Source organism: Palaemon carinicauda, chromosome 45 (assembly GCF_036898095.1).
Source record: "Palaemon carinicauda isolate YSFRI2023 chromosome 45, ASM3689809v2, whole genome shotgun sequence".
Lineage (NCBI taxonomy): Eukaryota > Metazoa > Arthropoda > Malacostraca > Decapoda > Palaemonidae > Palaemon > Palaemon carinicauda.
The window spans coordinates 33,656,335-33,672,850 of NC_090769.1; the positions used below are offsets into that span (position 1 = coordinate 33,656,335).

General features: G+C 41.1%; 1 long non-coding RNA gene across 1 annotated transcript in view; it reads right to left on the bottom strand.

Moving 5' to 3' along the window:
- LOC137634813 (uncharacterized) overlaps nt 1–15,909 on the bottom strand; it is a 102,837-nt gene extending 86,928 nt beyond the window's left edge. The window contains exon 1 of the long non-coding RNA XR_011042575.1: nt 15,837–15,909. This is a non-coding gene — a long non-coding RNA (uncharacterized lncRNA). The remainder of the gene's footprint in view (nt 1–15,836) is intronic.
- Nucleotides 15,910–16,516: the final 607 nt, after the last annotated feature.

A 16,516-nucleotide genomic window follows, 5' to 3' on the forward strand; every position in this document is an offset into this window, starting at 1 on the left:
GTGGTCATGGTTTGGGGAATTTAAATGAACTAATTATAAATTTTGCATTATCTTTTATTATTATCATTATGATTAATATTATCATTATCATTATCATTAATTAATTATTAATTAATAATTATTAATCATTAATTACTTATCAATTATTATTATACATACATATACCAAGGCACTTTCCCCAATTTTGGGGGGTAGCCAACATAAAACAAATGAAACAGAAAAGGGGACCTCTCCTCTCTACATTCCTCCCAGCCTGACAAGAGAGACAACCAAGTTCGGCTGGTACTGTTAGGGGTGCCACAGCCCACCTTCCCTCGTTATCCACCACAGATGAAGCTTCATAACGCTGAATCCTCTACTGCTCCTACCTCCGCGGTCTTCCAAGGCACCGGAGGAAGCAGCAGAGCCTACCGGACCTGGTCACAATCGCTCGCCATTCATTCCTATTTCTAGCACGCTCTCTTGCCTCTCTCACATCTATCCTCCTATCACCCAGAGCTTCCTTCACTCCATCCATCCACCCAAACCTTGGCCTTCCTCTTGTACTTCTCCCATCAACCTTTGCATTCATCACCTTCTTTAACAGACAGCCATTTTCCATTCTCTCAACATGGACAAACCACCTCAACACATTCATATCCACTCTAGCTGCTAACTCATTTCTTACACCCGTTCTCACCCTCACTACTTCGTTCCTAACCCTATCTACTCGAGATACACTAGCCATACTCCTTAGACATTTCATCTCAAACACATTCTATTTCTGTCTCTCCGTCACTTTCATTCCCCACTACTCCGATCCATACATCACAGTTGGTACAATCACTTTCTCTTACAGAAATCTCTTTACATTCATGCCCAACCCTCTATTTTTTAATACTCCTCTAACTGCCCTCAAACACTTTGCATCCTTCATTCACTCTCTGACATACATCTGCTTCCACTCCTCCATTTGCTGCAACAACAGACCCCAAGTACTTAAACTGATCCACCTCCTCAAGTACCTCTCCATTCAACATGGCATTCAACCTCGCACCACCTTCCCTTCTTGTACATCTCATAACCTTACTCTTATCCATATTAAATCTCAACTTCCTTCTCTCTCACACACCCTTCCATATTCTGTCACTATATAATCGGCCAAGCTTCTCTTTACTGCTACATTTAGCAAAAGTTTAAATGCAAAGCCTGCCTCTTAAACTCCTCTCTAGAACTGTGAGAGATCTATTGGAGCTAAAACTAAAGGAAGTTTTCCTATGAAAGGAAATTGTAATCCTCCTTCAGAAGATGTACTGACCAAAGGACTGCTCCCCTCTTCTCCCAAGATTGCCAGAAATTATGTAGTCTGGCTCTACTGCCTAAAGGCGAAAACAGTCAGACTCTGCTTCGCCTTGTGACCAGGCTGACATGAGACTTTAAATAGTTCATGATTTCGATGTCTCCATGGAGAACTTTGACTTCTGAACGAAGGCATTGAGAGCAGTTACATCCAGGACCGGATGAAAGCCTCCCTCTCCCAAAAGAGAGACATTTGATGTTGCAAAGTCTGTTTTGCAGAGAGGTCTTATCAGAGTAACTAACAAAGGAGGTTTCACTAGGAAAAAGATTTTGCATCCATACTAAAGGAATAGCACGGACCTCAAAGTTATCCTGCCCCATTGTCTGGATCCCTTAAGAGATTCAGCGATCCACCCAGGGGGCTGTAAAAATCTCTGTGGGGCTGCCACAAGGTCCTCGACCTTAACGTGGTTAGACCTCCACCCTTGCTATCCTGGAATACCTGATAAGGAAGCTGGCTTCATAGGTTTATATGTCTCATTTACCTGCATTCCTTGAGAGACTCAGCAATCCACCCAGGGAGCTGTAACAGTCTCTGTGGGGCTGCCACGAGGTCCTCCACCATAACGTGGCTAGACCTCCACCCTATATGACATATCTGTTTTAGACGTTGTTATGACGTTGTTACTGTTTTAAGAATTATTTATTGTTAAATTATTCTCATCATTTATTTATCTCCTTATTTCCTTTCCTCACTGGGCTATTTTTCCTATTGGAGCCCTTGGGCTTAAAGCATCTTACTTTTCCAACTAGGGTTGTAGCTTGGCTAGAGATAATAATAAAAATAACCTCGTACCTCAGATACAATATCTAGAGGCCAGGTTATTCAGAGGAAAAAAGAAAGCTGTCTTTCCTTGGTGCTTCTGAGACTAAACAGTCTCCCACCATCCTTAAAGCTTCATTGATGACCACGTGTAAATTCAGAGGGTGGCGAACGTGGAGCAACAGGCATAAAATAATTTGGAAACTAATCATAAAAACTTTCATGAGTTTTTAAATCAACTGAATGACGAAAGGAATAAGGATCTTCTCCTTCCGAGAATCTCAAATTCAACAGGAGAAAAGTGATCACCAATGTCTTCTGCTGACAAAGATCTTGTAAGACATGGCGCCGAACGTCCTGAAAGACGAGGCGCCGAGCGTCCTGAAATACGAGGCGCCGAGCGTCCTGAAAGACGAGGCGCCGATCGTCCTGAAAGACGTGGCGCCGATCGTCCTGAAAGACGTGGCGCCGATCGTCCTGAAAGACGTGGCGCCGAGCGTCCTGAAAGACGTGGCGCCGAGCGTTCTGAAAGACGAGGTGCCGAGCGTCCTGAAAGACGAGGCGCCGATCGTCCTGAAAGACGTGGCGCCGAGCGTCCTGAAAGACATGGCGCCGAGCGTCCTGAAAGACGTGGCGCCGAGCGTAAAATGATCTTCATTACGTCACTCGGCGCGTTCAGTTCATCAGAGGGTTCTCATGGCCAACTGGCGCTCTGGAACAAAAACCGTGTCTATGTTGGTTCGTAAGCATTATAGTATTGCTATTATTAGCAAATGTGATGCAATGCAAGACTCAAACAGCAATGTTAGTAGCTTAACGTCCAACGCTCTTTGCTTTCCCATGGCAAGGGCGAGCATTCTTGGGAACATCAACAGGAACGCTCGAGAGGACGTCTGCTCGTGAGCTAACGCCTCTCGTTTCCTTTGGCCGATCAACATTCCTTCTCCCAGGGGTTGGGGAGCTTGGAAGAAGTCTAAGGCTAGGAAAAAATGTCCACTGTGCTGAATAAATTCACTGCACTAATTCAGCATTGAAACTTTCACTTTTAACTCTTACACAAAAGTCCATAATTAGTCCTGCCCATTGTGATAGATCTTTCTCTACTGCCAAGGGCTTGAATGAGAATGTAAAATAATTTCTAGTTCTTGCCATATAAAAATGTAACAAAATATTCTTTATAAAATATTACCCTGATATTTTCATTGTAAATAAATGTTTGAACACACTTACCCGGTAGTTACATATAACTACCGGTAAAGATAAATGTTATACATACTCACCCGGTAGTTATATATAACTACCGGGAAAGTTACATGTTATATGATTCAAATGAACAGATATAGGAATAACATATATAAATGTAAACAACCCTTAATTCTTAAAGGTTCCCAAAAATAGTGATTTGTTATTATTAAAATTAACAGATATCTCAATAACGTATATATATATGTAAACAACTCTTAAATCTTGATTGTTTCCAAAAATAGTGGATTGCAACACTTTACAATCAGAACACATATGTGAATACTGTATGCGAATAATACTAGAATCCCAACATCGAAAGAAAATAAACGATATCAAGAAATGCTGGGACTGCATCGTATTTTCATGAGAACTACGCAGCGAAAATTAACAATACGCTAGTTCTATTTAATCTTTGAAAATAGTATTGATGATTCAAAGAACGAATACTAAAAACACAAAAATTTCTTAAAAATTAATATACAGTGAGCCCTCATTTATCGCGGTAGATAGGTTCCAGACCCGACCGCGATAGGTGAAAATCCGCGAAGTAGTGACACCATATTTACGTATTTATTTAACATGTATATTCACTCTTTTAAAACCTTCCCTTGTATGTAGTACTGTTAACAAACTACCCTTTAATGTACAGAACACTTAATGCATGTACTACAGTACCCTAAACTAAAACAGGCACAAATATTAAAGTCAATTTTATATCATGCGTTTCCTAAACACGCCAAAAAGCACGATAAAAAATGGCAACCAATGTTTTTAGTTTATCTCTGATCATAATGAGGAAACAAACGCATTTACACATCTGTGTATAGGTTAGTTTTTGCATCGATTATATTGATTATTCAGTACAGTAGGTTGATTTTGTTATTACAAATGTTTTACTTAATTTTTCTTAGGACTTCCAAATGAAATGTTTTTCTTTATGACGCCGCCTGAAACGACGGCATCATAAAGTACGCTCAGTAAACAAACGAAGGCATTTAACGCGCATGATGAAAGTGATAAATAATGATATTACAGTAAAAGCTTTTAGAAAATATGTTATTACAAATATTATTTACCGTATCTATATAAAATCATACATACGTAGCAAAACAGGAAAACAATTAACGAGAGAGAGAGAGAGAGAGAGAGAGAGAGAGAGGAGAGAGAGAGAGAGAGAGAGAGAGAGAGAGAGAGAGAGAGAGAGAGAGAGAGAGAGAGAGTTGTTTTACGTACGTAAATGTAAATTTTAAACAAAAAAAAATAGCCCCATTTCATATAAAATAGGTTATTACAAATATTTTACTTTATCATATTACAGTAGTCTGTATAATACTGTAAAGTTCAGTACTGTACAGTATGTTGTTGTTATAGTCGTGGCTATGAAATTCTCACGAAACAAAAACACGACATTCGATTACAACAGCTGATTCATCTCTCTCTCTCTCTCTCTCTCTCTCTCTCCTCTCTCTCTCTCTCTCTCTCTCTTCGTGTTATACAATACTTACATATAGATGAAGAAACTAAAATTAGTTTTCTTAGTGTCAATTAAATACGAAACGAAAAAATTATGCCGAGTTTACATCCATTTCAATCGTTGCTAAAAGTACGGCATCCGATTTCATCAGCAAACCACTATTTTTTGGGAAACATCATTTTATTCTAGAAAATTGCTACTCTTTAAATAGTTAATTGCACATTAAGAAAGCGTGTACTTTTGTTTTTAAATTTCGGGTGTGTTTTAAAAATCGAGTGTATTGTTGACTTCTTTTTGTTTTACTTTTGGCTGTGATTAGATCAGCTGATGTCTAGCTGCTGCTCTTAAGAGTGTACGAATACACTAACAAAGTATCGTTTATACCATTTCTTAACTTATTCAAACCGTCTACAGTATACAGTTGATATTACATAAGCACCAATGTGGTATAACCTATCAAATTTTTTTGTTTATTACATTTAAATCAACACACACACACACACTCTCTCTCTCTCTCTCTCCCTCTCTCTCTCTGTGGGCTACTTTTCACTACCTCCCATTCCTTACCTCTCTCTATCTCTCTAACAAATGATATCTTTGTTGCTCCTCAAAGTTTCATTTATATTGAAAATCAATCATGATTCAATTTTCCTTACTTTCTCCAATCTCGCACCATCGGTCACATCGCGATATTTTCGAAATTTCCGGAAAATCGCGATATATGTATATATATACGTTATGAAAAAAATCCGCGAAGGGGTGAATCCGCAATGGTCGAAACGCGAAGTAGCGAGGGATCACTGTACTGTAATCTTTTAATATTAAAAGTTAAATACCTATTGTAAGTTAGATTTCCTTTTCATTCTTTACAAGAAAAAGCAAAGAAAAGAATTATGCAACATATTACGTAGTACTATGTTGTTTACGCCACACGATTGTGACGTCATAGAGATGGTGGAACGATCTCCGCCATCATGTTAAAGAGTAGGTTCGTAAGTTTTACAGTAGGGGGAAAAAACTCCCATTCCTACCTCTGTTAAGATACAAACGTAGTTAAAGCACTAACACTCAGTAAAAATAAAATCCAACCAGCAAAGGCTAAAAATAAATTGTACATCACCAAGATAACTGTAATATACAGGTTATAGCGAGTGAAAAATCCAACATCTTGCCGCTAGCGCGGCAAGGAATATATGAGGGTTCCTGGAATGGTTCCTAGGTACCTCGCTAGGTCGCAGGGGTGGTACACCTGGCTATCCAATCGGCGATTGGCGCGAGATTCTTATTTTCTGCGTGACGTCAGGGACGTAAGCTATATATATAACTACCAGGTAATTATGATATTTTAATTATAAAATAAATTTTTGAATATACATACCCGGTGAATATATAATAGCTGAGTCTCCGGCGGCTCGACAGAAAAACACAAAAACTCGCGAGCAATCGTTATGAAGGTTGCGGGTGTGCCCACTAGCGCCAACTATCGGCCAGATACCGCATATACATGTAAACAGACCCAATTCTTCTCATCCCGCTGGGTCTCTATCGGGGAGGAAGGGGGGGCCTTTAATTTATATATTCACCGGGTAAGTATATTCAAAAATTTATTTTATAATTAAAATATCATTTTTAAATATTTAACTTAGCCGGTGAATATATAATAGCTGATTCACACCCATGGTGGTGGGTAGAGACCAGAGTTAATTAAGTTTACAGCGTATATGCTTAGAGTTTTTGACAGTTATATCATAACAAAACCCAAATATATATAGGTACCTGGTAAGGAAGTTGACTTAGACGATTACTCTGCCTTGTTAGTCTGTCTTCCTCACGAAGCCCAGCGATCCTCTTAGGATGCTGAAAGACTCCCAGGAGCTGAAGTATCAAGGGCTGCAACCCATACAACAGGACCTCATCAAACCCCTAATCTGGGCGCTCTCAAGAAATGACATTTGACCACCCGCCAAATCAAAAAAGGATGCGAAAGGCTTCTTAGCCTTCCGTACAACCCAATTAAAAAAACATTTCAAGAGCAGATTAAAAGGATATTGGAATTAAGGGAATGTAGTGGTAGAACCCTTACCCACTACTGCACTCGCTGTAACGAATGGACCCAGTGTGTAGCAGTCCTCGTAAAGTCTGGACATCTTTTAAGTAAAATGACGCGAATACCGACTTGTTTCTCCAAACGGTCGCGTCCATAATACTTTGCAGAGATCTATTTTGCTTAAAGGCCACGAAAGTTGCTATAGCTCTTACTTCGTGCGTCTTAACCTTAAGCAAGCATCGGTCTTTTTCATTCAAGTGAGAATGAGCCTCTCGTATTAAAAATCTGATAAAATATGACAAAGCATTCTTTGACATAGGCAATGATGGTTTCTTAACTGAGCACCATAATGCCTCAGATCCACCTCGTAAGGACTTATTACGAGCTAAGTAGAACTTAAGAGCTCTAACTGGACACAGCACTCTTTCAAGTTCGTTGCCTACAATCTCTGACAGGCAAGGTATATCAAAAGACTTAGGCCAAGGACGAGAAGGCAGTTCATTTTTTGGCCAGGAAACCAAGTTGAAGTGAACATGTGGCTTTTTCTGTAGAAAAGCCGATGTTCTTACTGAAGGCATGAATTTCACTGACCCTTTTAGCCGAAGCCAAGCACACTAGGAAAAGCGTCTTGAGGGTGAGATCCTTCAGGGAGGCTGAATGTAATGGCTCAAACCTGTCTGACATGAGGAACCTTAGGACCACGTCTAAGTTCCATCCAGGAGTTGCCAAACGACGTTCCTTAGAGGTCTCGAAAGACTTAAGGAGATCTTGGAGATCTTTATTGTTGGAAAGATCTAAGCCTCTATGACGAAAGACCGAAGCCAACATGCTCCTGTAGCCCTTAATCTTGGGAGCTGAGAGGGAGCGAACATTTCTCAGATGTAAAAGAAAATCTCCGATTTGGGCTACAGAGGTACTGGAAGAGGACACAGATGCTGGCTTGCACCAGTCTCGAAAGACTTCCCACTTCGACTGGTATACTCTGATGGTAGAAGCTCTCCTAGCTCTTGCAATCGCACTGGCTGCCTCCTTCGAAAAGCCTCGAGCTCTTGAGAGTCTCTCGATAGTCTGAAGGCAGTCAGACGAAGTGCGGGGAGGCTTTGATGAACATTCTTTACGTGGGGCTGACGTAACAGATCTACCCTTAGAGGAAGACTTCTTGGAATGTCTACCAGCCATTGAAGTACCTCGGTGAACCACTCTCGCGGGCCAGAGGGTAGCAACCAACGTCAACCTTGTCCCTTCGTGAGAGGCGAACTTCTGCAGTACCTTGTTGACTATCTTGAATGGTGGGAATGCATATAAGTCCAGATGAGACCAATCCAGTAGAAACGCGTCTATGTGGATTGCTTCTGGATCTAGGACTGGTGAGCAATAGATTGGTAACCTTTTGGTCAACGAGGTGGCAAAGAGGTCTATGGTGGGTTGACCCCAAGTAGCCCAAAGACTCTTGCCCACGTCCTTGTGGAGGGTCCATTCCGTGGGTATCACCTGACCCCTCCGACTGAGACAGTCTGCCAAGACGTTCAAGTCCCCCTGGATGAATCTCGTCAACAGGGAGATGCCTCGATTTCTTGACCATATGAGAAGGTCCCTTGCGATCTCGTACAGCGTGAGGGAGTGTGTGCCTCCTTGCTTGGAGATGTACGCCAAAGCTGTGGTGTTGTCTGAGTTGACCTCTACCACTTTGTTTCGAAGAAAGCTTTCGAATTTCATCAAGGCCAAGTGGACTGCTAATAGCTCCTTGCCGTTGATGTGCATGCTCTTCTGACTTGAGGTCCACAGACCCGAGCATTCCCGACCGTCCAGGGTCGCACCCCAACCCAAATCCGACGCGTCTGAGAACAACACGTGGTTTGGGTTCTTGACTGCTAGGGATAGTCCCTCTCTCAGACTGATATTGCTGTCCCACCATTTCAGGCATGCCTTTACTGGTTCGGAGACTGGGAATGATACCGTCTCTAACGTCTTGTCCTTGTTCCAGTGAGAGGCTAGATGGAACTGGAGAGGCCGAAGGTGTAGTCTCCCTAGCGAGACAAACTGCTCCAGGGATGAGAGTCCCTACAAGACTGTTCCAACTCCTGACTGAACAAACGTTCTCTTTTCAGCATTAGTTGGACTTTGAGCAGGGCTTGTTCTATTCGGGTGGCAGACGGAAAAGCCCGAAAAACTGGACTGCGAATCTCCATCCCCAAATATAGAATAATCTGGGATGGGATCAGTTGGGACTTTTCTAGGTTGACCAAAAGCCCCAACTCCCTGGCCAGACTCAACGTCCAATGTAGATCCTGCAGACAGCGAAGACTGGACGATGCTCTGAGAAACCAGTCGTCCAAGTACAGGGAGGCTTCGATTCCCGATAGATGGAGGAATTTTGCCACATTCCTCATGAGCCTCGTAAACACGAGAGGAGCAGGACTGAGGCCAAAGCACAGGACTCGAAACTGGTACCCCTCATTCCTGTAAACAAACCTCAGAAACGGTTGGGAATCCGGGTGTATAGGAATGTGGAAGTATGCATCCTGAAGGTCGAGAGAGACCATCCAGTCGCCTTCCATTAATGCTGTCAAGACAGCCTGGTAGACTTCATCGTGAAGTTTGTCTTGACAATGAACACATTGAGCGCACTTGCCTCTTACGTACTCCTGCAGTGAACGTGGCTGCCAGATCATTGGAGCCATCCCTGATAGACTTGTTCCTGCAAAGAACGTGGCTGTCAGATTATTGGAGCCATCCCTGATAGCCTTGTTTATGCATGACATAAATGTACAGCAAAACTTCAAACGCTCGAAAAAACTCCTAACAGGTGATGGTCTAGCTCTAAAGCCGACCATAAAATCTTGGAGCGTCTCATGGCCAGGCGCTAGGGAGAGTCTATGAGGTTTGAGAAGTCTATCTGGGCAGAGGCAGGAACTCCCAAGCCGAGAACTTCTCCCGTGTCATACCAGACTCTCGCTCTATAAGCCAGCTTAAAAGGAGGGAAAGCAAAGGCTGTCTCCCCCAAACTCCTCCTGGTGATTAACCAGTCGCCTAGCAAACGTAAAGCTCTCTTAGAAGAGCGAGAGAGCACTAGCTTATAAAACAACGGCTTCGAAGTAGCTAGGCCTAGTGTAAACTCTGACGTTTAGGCGAACGAGGAGCAGCAGTTACAAAAAGATCCGGACAAAGATCCTTAAAAATCAGCATGATTTATTTAAAGTCCATAGAGGGCTGAGCAGCTTTAGGCTCCTCTCCGTCTGACAGAGTCCTCAAGGGAATATCAGTAGGAGGGGGATCAGCAACTTCCTCATCTGAAGGAACCTTGTCCGACAATTGCCGAGTCTCAAGCAAGGGAGAGACCTGCCGTGGTGGCAATGCTTGACAAGCAGAGTCCACACGCAAAGGAGCAACAGTAGCAGTCAAGGACGCTATGTCATGTAACTGCTTAAAGGACTAACCAGCAACAACAACGGGTGTGGGAGGACGCTCGACGTCAACTCGAGACTGCCTTGACTGCCTAGACTGAGCAGTCAAAACAACTCTTGACTGCGGTGCTTGACGCTCAACGTCAAAACAAGTCAACTATGCTGGTTGGCGAACGTCCTGAACGTCAACAAGAGCAAGCGGCAGCGGCTGAACGTCCACAAGCGGCTGAGAGTCAACACGGGACTGCATCGAGTGAGGCTCTACAAAACATGATTGACGTGACTTTGTAACGTCAATGTCAACAGGACGAGCAAAGGCTCGTTTGGGTGGCTGACGGCCAGGATCTCGATCAGTTAAGCGGCGAGGATCATCGTGAACCTGCTCAGCAGAATAGTCCTCCATAAGAGAGGCAAGCTTATTCTGCATCTCTTGCAGTACAACCCATTTAGGATCAACGGGAATGGGTGCGGTAAGAGACAAGGGTAACGTCTGTGACTGCAAAACCTTGCCTACAATAAGACTCTCGGAGCCTGTGTTACGCTTTTGTTTAGGCGGCGAGCAGTCTTCCGATGACTGCATAGGGTCAGAGCTGTCCCAATGGCTACAACCAGGACGCTGGACCTGTCCTGAAGGGACTGACTTTCGCTTTAAGGGCCTCGAAACCTTGAACTCCACGGTTTCTTACGCGAAAAGCCTTCGGATGACGAGGAGAAAATCGTCTCGCTCGTCTTATGGTAGGGGCGGTCTTGATGAGACACGCCTGAAACCATAGAGGGAACGTCTGTTCGCTGATCAAGGCCTCTCGAACCCATAAGTCGTACGACATTACTTCTCCCTGGGGCTTGGGAGCTTGCAAGAGGTCTCGGACTAGGCGAACGACAGGCACGAACAGACGAACCCTCGGTCGCAACACTGATAACACTTTGCGCAATTATCCCTTTATCACTACGATTTTCTGTTTTGCACTTACTTCACTGAAATCGAATTTTTCAATACTGTAATTCACATTAGGCATGAATAAAACTGATTTCTACCTGAAGCACGCAATTCTACCCTACATCAAAAGGTTATAATTGCGAAATAAGTCGTATAATGTAAGCACATTAATACAAGCAAAAAACAGTAAACATATATAAAGATAAAAAGATCAGTGACTGGGGAGGAGACTAAACACTAGTTCATTCAAAACTACGTTTTCAATCTCTCACCGTACAGTGCCTTGGGACGAGAATAAAAACTAAAAACGTTTTATCCTTTCTCCCTGTACAGAGACTTGGGACGAGAGTAAAAAACTGACTCGAGAACAACGTTACTCGCTTGGGACGAGAATAAAGATCGGAACGTTCTCTCTCTCTCTCTCTCTCTCTCTCTCTCTCTCTCTCTCTCTCTCTCTCTCTCTCTCTCTCTCTTGATTTCACACCGAAGAGAAAAGCCCACTCACCTTTCGTCAATAAACAGGTTATTTGACCAAAGGAAAAAACTGAAAGGACTAAGAAATTGAAAATTAACAAGTTCCTTTAAATTAGTATTTAAAACATATCAGTTTGAAAGAAGAATGAACAAAACGTCAGAATCGATTTACTCTTTCTGCAAAGTGAAACCGTGATTCTCTCTCTCTCTATCGTAACGATAGAGCACAAACTGCGTAGCATAAATAAACCAAACGTTAGTTCATCTTTGAAACAGTACGAAGACTATTCAAAGAAAATCTTTCATAAAATATCTACTAAAAAATATTCATTTAATAAGTTTTAAATCATTTGCTCTGTAAAAGTTATTTACGATTGAAAGGGCTCAACGTTGTTCAACTTCGGTTTCCAAGTTAGGACCGCCTACTCTCGGATTAGGGGAGGAATAGGTAAGGTCGCATATAAACAAATCATTAAAATTTATCTTGATGTTTATTATAAATGGAAAGCTAATCGAAGAGGCCTAATAAAGGCGGTTGAGATATAAAATATGTAGAGGAAAATCTATAATTAACAACAACAATTTATAACGTGATAAGATAATTGCTAAAAGCCTAAAACACACTTCCGTACTAAGGGAAGGGTCGGCCATTTATAAAAGTCAAAGAAAGTCCAAAAAACAATCCAAAGTCATCAACAATTAAATCTATCCAAAAAAGAGTTCAAGATTTAAGTTGAAGATAACACCTGCACTGCGAAAGCTCAAACCAAAAGGAAGTACTTCACCAAGACTGTTGAAAAACTCCAGGTTAACAGCGAGTAATGGTACGTCTTGTCGAACAGACCGACAGAGAAGAATTGGGTCTGTTTACATGTATATGCGGCATCTGGCCGATAGTTGGTGCTAGTGGGCACACCCGCAACCTTCATAGCGATCGCTCGCGAGTTTTTGTGTTTTTCTGTCGAGCCGCCGGAGGCTCAGCTATTATATATTCACCGGCTAAGTTAAATATTTAAAACTTATGTTTAAAAAAACATAATGCAATAAAACTAAATTGGGGATGAGAAGGGGACAAAATTATGTGGGGGAAAGAAATGCTTACAGTTTGCAAAAAGAAGAAAAAGGTTTATTAAAGGCAAGGATTAAAAAATAACTACCATAAGAACCTCTTAGGAATCAATCCTCTAAATATTTAATCTACATATAAAAGTATAAATAAAGACCCAACACAAATGTAAATATTTGGGCTAAATTCAAATGTAAATTGACAGGTTGTTTCACACCTCTGACCTGCCTCTACATTCCCTCCTTACATCAGAAATACAAAAATAATTACGTAATACATTAACAAATGGCTTATCATCCTCAGTGCTACACTCAAAAGGGACGGCTAATACTGTATAGTAACCTCCTAAAAGTCATGCTACAGAAATCTAAATATTACAGTACATTTATATCCGCAACAGTGTGTACGTTGCTGTTGCTTGGGTGGTCCAATGGTCTCACTAAGCAACACCACCACTACAATAAATTTCCAGACACAAAAGTTAACAGCAGCCTACCTTGGCAGCTATGATCCAGACAAAGCCTCCCTGGTCAAGACCAACACAATCAATACAAAATTCCAAGCTGGTGACACAAGAAAACTCCAAGCTTAATAAAGAACCCCACAACACTGCATCTCAAGACCCGACCCGCACAGTGAGTCAACAGGGTTCAGACAAAAATCTCATGATAAAGTAAATCACAACTAATTCCTATCCTTATGATTGATACCTACGTCTTTTTTGTCTTGGCAATCTTTACAGAAGTGTTGCAGTAGAAAATGTGCTGGTTATCCCTAAAAGCTAGGTCTACGGGCCAACCACGGGAAAGGCCCGTGCCAACAACAAGTGTTGGCTTTAATACCCCCCTAGGTCAGAGTTGCACTTACCAAGGGCACTTTAACCTTGGAAGGATAACACAATGAGCTTTTATAAAATTACTCATTACATCTGGAGTACCATGAAACTTGGCTAAATAATCAAAATAGCCAAAAGAGCAACCATTACACATTGTTACATTGAGCTCCATAAGGCACACTGGACACGTAACACAGCTATAAAGAAACTGAAGCATTGTCAGAGAAAATGGGGCATGCCAGAGCACTGCCTACGTCACACTTCATCATAAATACATGCCAAAATATGGTAAACTTCGTCATATGGTAGGGGAATGATGTGCGTGTGCAGGAAGTATGAACTCGTAATTGAGTAACAAGGTGGGGGCTTGAGTGCAGGAAGTATAAACTTGTAACCGTGCAACGAGTAGGAGGGTTCGTGCGCAAGAAGTGTAGATTCGTAATCACACAAGCAGCTATGCACAAACTGGAGCAGAAACATCAGACTTGCAAAAAATAAACAAAAGTGAAATAAATATTTCAGGAAAAGATCCCCATATTTTGTTTAATTTCTCGGGGATTTATTACGAGTCCAGGAAAATAATGTATAGAGAAGAAAAAGGTAGGGTAATAGTTTACAACACCACGCTCTCCGTTTACTCCAATATAATGTAATCTTGCAGTGCTCACCTTCTTGCACAGTAATTAGGTGGTTATTTAAATTCTGGGAAAGCAATAATTAGCAAGATATGTTGAAGAGGGGAGAAGGGGTTATAAAAAGAAAATAGCTCGGTTTCCTCACTTAACGACTTGGAACTGACATCAACATAGTCAAACAAACAGAATTCGTGATGCCAGTGTACATAAACAGAAGTTCGTGATGCCAGCGTACATTTGATATACTGTATATTCAAAATATAATAAAAAATTGAGTGATTACTCAAAAGTGTCACTACTTGTAAATTGCATATTTTATGGACACTTTTGAGTAATTAATCCACTTTTAATTAAGTATATTTTGAATATACAGTATATCAAATGTACGCTGTCATCACGAACTTCTGTTTATGTACGCTGGCATCGCGAATTCTGTTTGGTTGACGATATTGACATGTCAGTTCCAAGTCGTTTAGTGGGGAAACCGAGCTATTTTCTTTTTATAACCCCTTCCCCCTCTTCAACATATCTTGCTAATTATTGCCTTCCAAGAATTTAAATAACCACCTAATTACTGTGCAAGAAGGTGAGAACTGCAGAATTACATTATATTGGAGTAAATGGAGAGCGTGGTGTTGTACACTATTACCAAAGTTAGTTTTACTGATATCTATAGCTTCGCCATTAAATTTTCCTCTCCCAAAACCCCCGGATTTCCACTAGATGGCCCCCATTACCATAGGATATATTGGGGTATATCTCAACTATTTATTTGTGAGGGAAATAAAGGTCCTTTTCAAAAACTGGAGTTTTTCATTATATACAGTACCCCAATTATTTTATTGGTCAAGTTTGTCATGTGTAGTTCTATAATAATTCCTGTCATTTTTTAAGAAAAAGGGAGTTTTCTATATGAGACCGCATTCCTTAATATGTAAAGCTTTTTCCCGTGATTTACTATAATACCAACCCTCCTGTCTGAAGGGCGCCATAAACTTAGGTATTTTAAACCATCAGGTAGCATACCGATAGTCAGTGTGTGGGGTTAGTGACTCACTACCTTCTAGATATTCTTCTGCACGGACAGCGTGTGAAAGGCCTCATTGATCTGTATTGATTACTAACGGCATGGACAAAACCACACGGATTCAATCCGCTCGTATGAAGCGGACCTAAGGGTACTGGGTTGGTGGTGTTTCTAATTGAGGAAGTAATTGCCCACCAATACCACAATGGTTATCTCAGGTTACAATGGATAATTGATATTTCAAACATTTTAATAGAATATGTTGTGCCCTGAACTATAATAAAACCCCAAAGTCTTTCGGAATTCTTACATTACACTCGGGACAAGATCCACTATCCATGCATGTCCAAACTTGGGGTTAAAGCATGCTATGTGGAGTTGCTTACCGTACCATAGGCTATACAGGCAATTTCATATGTCTATTTGGATAAAACAATAAGTAAATTAATATGGAGAAGTTTCTCAAATGGGCTGGTAGACCCATAGCCTACCATGTGAACCTTAACTCGGCACCAGTCCACATTTTCTATATCTTTTCAACAAAATTTCGAGTGTACCACTATATGACCTAATATAATAGATGCTACTTACATAAAATCCACTGAAAAGCACAAACTAAATAAATACTGTGGACTTAGGCGGATATCTTTGCCAAGAGAACCGGTAGTATTGATTTCATTTGGTCTCGCCATCTTTCCGCAGTGTAGCCAGATGGGATAGTCTAAAAATCCCCAAAAACTCATGATAAAAAAAATCCCCAAAACCTAAAAATCCCCATTTCCACAAATATATTCTATTCTGTCTTGATCGTGTAGGCTTTACTAATATAGAAATTAGTCAATATACTCCATATAAGCGCAAGCAAACTAATTGCAACTATATAAAGGTTTACTCGTCTTTGTTTCTTCATAGAAATTTGTACAGAATATCCCCACCAGACACCCAAAATCCCCAATTCTAGGAATAAATTCCCATACCTGTCATCAATGTCTTTCAGAATGACAGTCTTGTCTTGTCTGTCAAAGTTCTGCCCCTAGAGAAACTCGAATTTTCCCCAAATAAGAGCTATTCTACTCCCCACATATTCTTCAACATTATCTAAACAGAAACAAGGCGCTGTATGTACAGCTGTATCTTTTATAGTTATGTACTTCCTTTCAGTTATTGTATATGCATAACAAACACAATAATTTTGCTTATTAAAACGAACCACAACAGTTGATTTCCAAAACATGTCTCCAAAATCACTAGAATTTCCAGATTTCGTGACA